The following is a 7,517-nucleotide window of genomic DNA, read 5'->3' on the forward strand; positions in this document are numbered from 1 at the left end:
ATTTCGTCCCATTTTTTGTCTACAGGTAGCTATAGGTACTACTTAAAGTGAAGTGAGGTTAGTTTCTGTAAATATTCATTTTAACGGAAATAAACCGATACTAATTGCATGATCGAAAATGAGTGCCTGCGAGCTCTAAATTATGCAGTTTTCAGGCCGTCCTTGCATGAACTAAAATGCAACAGCAGGACTTCTCTAGCTATAAATAAATACATGTGGTCTTCCATTACCAAGATATAATGATATTTTTTGTATCGTGTCCTTCCTGACGAAACCACGGGTTAATTACCAGTGGACGTGTTCGCCATATTTCATTCATGCCAAACCCGGCCTAATATAGTGTGGCAAAAATGCATGTGGTAGTTTCTCAAAATCTCCAGCAATACTATCACGAGGGCTTATAAGGTGGGTCTTCAAATTCATCGTTTCATTTTTCTGGTATCTTCCGCTGTTTTGATGTACCAACCAACCAAACTTCGCTAAAATTGTAAATGGCGCCATATTGAAATGAACAAAATCAACATTGCAATGACACAAGCAAAGCATTGTTTGAGTCGCAGCCGCACTTAGCTTTTTATTTTTGCTTTGACATAAATAGTTCCTTACCTTAGAAATCCTTTATAGGCCCTTGTTATTCCGCTTGGAAGATATTTTCGAAATACTGTCCTTTGCAATTTGGTGTGAAGGTGGCCGACCGGCTAACACATTGAAGCCACTGAGCCGGGATGAGTAAAATAAAGTTACTTGTTGTTGTCATTTTCTACAGCGCGTCACAACCCAGTTACGTTTAGTCTACTTTGATCTTAATTTTGGTTTTATTGACGTCCCACACAAAAAGGGTCCCGTACAAAACGGCAGGTAACGCGAGCGATTTGCCGGATTTTAATTTTTCACAGGTTCCTGTCACTCTGCGTGACATATGATAATCTGTCACGTAACGAGATCAACAAACAATTCATTCTGCCTTACATATAAGATCTAAACAAATATATTGCCATCATGAACGAGAACGATACAACAAAGAAATAGACTTTACAAAATTTCACAAATATAAACCGTACAGTGAAAACCTTATGGAACAAAAATAACAATACAATTTTCCCACGGAAAACAAATGTGATGGGTTAACGAAAGTAAACAAAAAACAAAAGCGTAATAATCGTCGGTGAAGGGAATAAAGACAACGGTTGCTTTAACTCCAGCAGAAAAAGAATGTCTTAATCTCTACATGATATTGTAGGTGGCGTTTGTGGCGCAGAGGAAGCCACAAGCGTTTTTTACAATTTTCAGGTGCTGAGACAGAGATTGAACTTATCTTAGCAAGAAGCGGGATTTTCGCGAAGCCTGATACACGGAAGAGCTGCTCCTCTTCCAAACCAGGAGAAAAGGAGAATGAGAATTGAACCTGTAAGATTAGAACATTTTGTTTCTTTCATAACGAGTCCACACGTTACTCAAGATGTTCCTTTCGGAGAAAAACTTCTAAAAATTGTCGACTGGCGAGATCATAAAAACACCCAATGTTATCAGAACAATGATACCAGAGCGTATTGTCCAACAATACTGCTGTGAAACCAACTTTGAGCCTAGGAGTAAGAGAACTCTACAGAGAGTTTGGGCCGTGTGTTCTTCATCTGTTCGCAAGTCTCTGCAAGGACTTGATAACTTTTCAGCATAAGGAATGGAAGCAGTTGATGCTATAGAAAAACTCGTAGACAAGCTTGTTGACTGTGGCAAGACTCAGCAATGAGCGAGGGAAATTAAGCAGCAGCTTCGTTTTTCGAAGCAGTACCTAAAGGGCGACTACAAGGTGGGTGCATATTTTCTAATTATGCGTTCCTTTGCAAATGTAGTAAACTTCTTACTATGATTCACGGCTACCTCTTTCTTTCTCTCCAAGTCTTCTTTATGCTTAATTGATGAAACAACAGTTTACAATTCACTGTAATACGCTTACACACATGTATACAACGCTGAGAATCGATTAAGTAATCTTTTTGAAATGTCGATCATATGCGCATGCAATGCTTTGTAAATATACATTGAATCACGCGCTTGTCATTTTACTTTTTATTTTAGGTACATGCAGTGGAGGCCACAAAGGTTCCCGATCATTGTCGAATTTACGCGCTAAGTGACCAGAGCAATGCTGAATTTCGGGGCTCCTGCGACCATCTCCACAATGAGTCATATGAGCAGTGTTATGAGTTACAGGAAGTATTGTGTACCATAGAAGATGAGTGTTCAAGTGCGCTCTCGTCAGCAGAAGATCAAGCTGACATGCAACTTACCATCAAACAGGCAAGGGATGATATCATTTGCTGGAAAGCCCATCAGCTACGTTCAGTCCACCAAGCTGAGGCGAAGCATTCAGTTTTAGCCACACTCGACAGCCGATCGGTGTTGTTAGTCCAGGACTGGGCAATGAAATATATGCCCCGAAAATATTGAGAGGCGCAGTCAGATTGGTTTGCGAAGCGAGGATTGCCATGGCACATTAGTGTTGCCATAAGACGGTCAGAGGGTTCTGAGCACTTTGAATCGCAGACACCTGTTCACGTATTTCAAAGCTGCGCCCAAGACAGTGTGACTGTGGCTTCGATTATGCTTGACTGCCTCACTACCCTGAAAAAGGAAATTCCAGAGCTGGAAATGGCTTATTACAAACAAGATAACGCTGGCTGTTATCACAGCGGAAATTCAATCATCTCAGCTAAGCTGGCCAGTGATGCCATGGGAGTGGCTTTTGTAAGAAACGACTTTTCGGATCCTCAAGGTGGAAAGGGGGTATGTGATCGCAAAGCCGCAACAATCAAGGGAAGGTACGTTGGAAGGTACGTAAACGAAGGTAATGATGTCATCAACGCTCTACAGTTCAAAATAGCCATTGAATCTGGCCAAGAAACCACAGGAGAGAAAGCAAGTTATGTTGCTGCCAAACTGTCAAGCACCTTTAATATCAAATGGGATGGCATAAGCTTACTCAACAATTTTGAGTACGATGAAAGTGACACACGAGTGTGGAGAGCATTCAATGTAGGTTCCGGTAAAGTAGTGCCATGGGCCAAGTTCGAAGGAGTCATGAAGTAGCCCGAAAAATTGGAAATCCTAGACTCGCCATCGCAGAGTCCAAGTGGGGCAAGATTGTGAGACACCGAAATATTAAGGAAAGCTCTGTCAAAGCAAATTTCTTAACTGAGAGCGAAAACCAAGATCGAAGCTGTATTGGGGAATATAAGCCAGATGACATGCTTTTCCCGTGTCCAGAAGAAGGATGTGTAAAAGCCTGCAGTCGCTTTGCAAACCTCCAGAGATACCTAGATACTGGAAAACACCAAATGATGCTCGAACAGGAAACTCTCTACGATAAAGCTAAAAGAGAATATTCTTCCAAGCTGATGGAGGGACGCAGTCGAATACCAAGCGTTCAAGTTGCTGCACAATCAAAGAGAGACGGCTTGCCGTCTCTTCCAATGGGTTGGGCCCTGAAGACAATTAAGAAAAAGGTGCGTTTTACAAGGAAACAGACCGAATTCTTAACTGACCAATTTCAAAAAGGGGAGTATAGTGGACGGAAAAGCGATCCACAGGAAGTTTCGAAAACCACGAGCCTAGCAAGAGACCAAGCGGGGGGACGTCGATTTCAACCTGATGAAGTCCTTACGTCGCAGCAGATTAGTGGCTTCTTCAGCCGTCTTTCAGTAAAGAAGCGATTAGAAGTTACAGCCGCCGGTAACCGAGCAAAAGCTAGTGAAATCTCAGAAGTGGACATGGAGAGCGTCGACAAGGACGAAATTTCCGCCGAAGCTGAGAGCCATCTATCTGCAGTGTGTGCAAATGTGATGAGAGATGTGGCTATTCAACATCCGATTGTATCTTTCGATCTAAACATCTGTTAACTTGTACAAAAACGTACACTCACAACTTTAAGAGTGGATAGGCTAAGAGACATGTGCATAGACCTTGGGCTGGATATTTCTGACATTTCACCTCAGAAGAGGAAAAAGCCATTCATCGCACGACTCACACAATTAGTCCAGGAATGTACCTGCTCTTCCAAGTAACTGAGCACTGAACGTTTTACGAATAACTGATCTGCTGATTATAAAAGCGGTGCGTGTATTATTTACATGGAGGCGTTGCGTGACAGCAGAGTCCTACATATCGGATTTTAGTCACTTGAGCTCACCATTGCTTGTGAAACCTCATCTTTGTGTTGGACGATTTTTAGTAAATTCGAAACTGGCGATTGCAGAAGGCGCAGAAGGGATGCAAATGCTCGAATCCATGTTCACCGGATGAGAAGTAAACGGAAACTAACGGTTTTGTGCCAAATTTAACCTTATGAGTGCAATTGAACTGTTTAACCTGTTGTGTGTAGAATTATGCAGAATTATGGCGTGATTCTCAAAGGGTAGCAAAAGTCGAAAATTGTTTCTCCTGTCTCCGTATATAAAAATCAAGTGTAGTTATAGACATTTTAATATGTTTCTAGTCATTTTAACGGCCAGTGAAGATATAACTGACCAAAACAGTTATTTGTGTCCGACGCGTTTAATTTTGTTATTATGCATCTCATTATGGCGTCATGGTAATTTAACTGAAATTTGGCTGGTGGTCATCTTTTGATAGTCAAAGGTCCCAAAGAAATAAAACCCACATCGTAAAGAACTATCTTTCAAGGCTTCTTGGTAGTGTTATTGTAAACTTTGAGACACTACCACATGAATTTTTGCCAAGCTATTCTAGGCCACCTTTGCCTTAATTTTCGAAAGGCCGAAGATGTCGTCTCTTAATAGGGACGTAGCTCCTCCAAGAATAACATTAGACAAAAACTATCACTTTGTCTCGGTAATGCAAGTCCAACTCAATATTTCTATGACTAGAAAAGTCCTTCCGTTACATTTTTGTTAGCATGACAAGTGCCCGAAAAGTACATAATTTCAGGATCGCGCTTGGTGAAATTTGAGCTATTTACCCCCGGAAATGTTAAAACAAATTATTCCCGTTAAAGTGCATATTTAAAAAATCTAACCCCATTTCCGTTTGTTTACTAGATAAGGCTACCCACAGGCAAAAAATAAACCAAATCGATTTTTGACCGTGTCCGCGACTTTTTCGATAATCTGTGATTTTTATTGACATTTACTCTTAATTTTTATTGTAATTTTAACATTTAGGATTAAATAAGTGATTTTCGTAAACACAACTTTGATGTTTTGCTAACAGTTTGATGAAATTTCTATACGTAGACAATAGCTCTTTGATTTTGTTCTAACGTCGGTTGTAAAACGTTTCGTTTACGGAAATAAAAATTAGTTTCAGATTTACTCCATCTACTTGTTATTTTTCGGTAGAACTGAATGTTAATTAACAATTAGCTCATACGTCAGCGTGCGTTCATCAAGATATGAAGCACTTGGGAAGTTTAGAGAGCACGAAAGATGCGTAGGAGTTGCTCGAGGCGTGCTCTCCAAACTTCCCAAGTGCTTCATATCTTGATGAACTCACAGCTGACGTATGAACCAATTGCTTTATAACATTTTCAACCTCATGGAAAATTTTTTTTCCTCGAGGGATTTGTTTGTTGACGTCATGAGCGTGCATAATAGGAATATGAAGCAAGCTCACGCAATTGAATTTGATTAGACAAATTTACAAAACTATGGCTGTGGTCCGAAACTTTGTCATATGATGAAGTGCAAGCATCGACCTTAAAGAAACTTACCTGACTGAACTGAGATAATTGCTCGTCTAAATTTAATGCTCCTTTCAGAGTGCAATGAGACCAAAACTAACCTATAGTCCTAGTGGCTAAGTACGATAAAAGACAACGTCACTTTGCGTCTGATTGGTTGAGAGAATAGCAAGATATTACAGCACCATTTATCATTTGATAAAGCGAAACCTGGAAATCCAGAATTACTTTCCTTCCTTCCTATCAATTTGCTCCAAAGCGGGAGCACGGTCACCAAGATAACTGGAAGCAGAATGAATTCCAACTTAACCGACACCTTGTAACAGAATGAGAATTCCAAGTGAGTAATGATGTCTATCGTTCTTTAAGTATGCGGTATGCAACATCGTCTCCATGATCAATTCTTCGGAGGTCGATCTAAATTCAAAGTGATCGGCATTGAGTCTGCTAAAACGAGATTTCTTTTGATAAGGTTGTACAAATTACCATCTTAACCCTTTCACTCCCAAGATATCACTAGTAATTCTTCTTACTGTCTTCCATACAATTCTTTAGATGGTATTTTGGTATAAGATCAACTAACATCCCCCTAATTAAAACTTTTCTTTATTCTCATCACTTGTCTGCTTGATATTGTAAAGAGAAATTCTCTCTTGGTCACTCATGGAAATTAAAAAGTTAAATACGGTCACATTAGTGTGTTTTGTCTTTCTTGCGACGAAGCAGCAAGCTGTGATTGACCCACCGTAACAGGCCAAGCAGTCTAAGGACATTTAGGGCTTTCTGACTTAAAATATTTTTCCCACAGTTGATTGACAAATTGATTTTCCATAACATTCGATTAATCGTCCCTGACTGGAGGTTACACTATTATATGCCGAGTGTGTTTCGGGTTTGTTACATAGGCAATATATTTTATCAATCAGAGGTTGCAACTTTGTCATTTCCTGCCCGTGATTTAGCTCTTTAAGACGGAATAAGAGCGGTTTAATGTTTGAGGCTGTAAGGAAGCCAGGCACAAATTGATTCATTTGCATGTTTGAAAATGGTAACAACTGTTAACTTTAGCTGGCTGTATCTGGTTGTGGCATTGATGCATCCTTGATTTACGTTTGAAAGTTTTGAGACACCGGGCAATCATATTGAAACTGCGTGTACGGCCGATTTTGATTCCTTTTGTGTGTGATTTTCTGATGCGTTTGTGATCTTATTGTTCAATAAATAACGGGAAAAAGATAAATGAGAGTGAACAGAGTTTGTAATAACCCTGTTTTGTTAGTGTTATCCCCCTTTCCACTAAAATGACCACAATAATTTGTTACAGGGTGTTAAAGGCAAGAGGAGAGGAGAGAGTTTAAAAAGTGCACGCCAAAAAGCATCTTTTTCTGGCCTGAAATATACTTCAGCGATAAATTATAATTGTCTTATGCTTTAAGATAAATGCTGCACGTTTTCGTGAAGGAAAAACGAAAAGCCCTGTCAATTATTGATGATATACTGGGACTCCAGACCTGTAGTCATACATCTTTTGGTTTTAAGTCTCTGTTGAAAACAGTAATTACATCCTGAATCTATGAAAAAATAGCAGATGACACGTCGTGCAAACAGTTGGGAATAAGCCAGTGTCGTGATAAACAAAAAGCAAATCCGAAAGATGTGTAATTTCTCACGTAATATTTCGGATTTTACTACACTAATGACAAAACTGCTTTTTGTTCAGTTGTCAATTTTTTTTCCATAAATGCTAATCATTTAAAAGACGTTTGGTCATCGTACTTTGGGATCATTCTTTTAAATGCAAATACTTTTCAATCGTCGC

The 7,517-nt window shown here is 39.7% G+C and overlaps 1 pseudogene; it reads left to right on the forward strand.

Moving 5' to 3' along the window:
- The first annotated feature begins 332 nt into the window (after positions 1–332).
- Positions 333–5,335, forward strand: LOC149038349 (uncharacterized; annotated as a pseudogene).
- Positions 5,336–7,517: the final 2,182 nt, after the last annotated feature.

Source organism: Pocillopora damicornis, chromosome 10, assembly GCF_964200805.1.
Source record: "Pocillopora damicornis chromosome 10, jaPocDami1.2, whole genome shotgun sequence".
In the NCBI taxonomy this organism is placed as follows: domain Eukaryota; kingdom Metazoa; phylum Cnidaria; class Anthozoa; order Scleractinia; family Pocilloporidae; genus Pocillopora; species Pocillopora damicornis.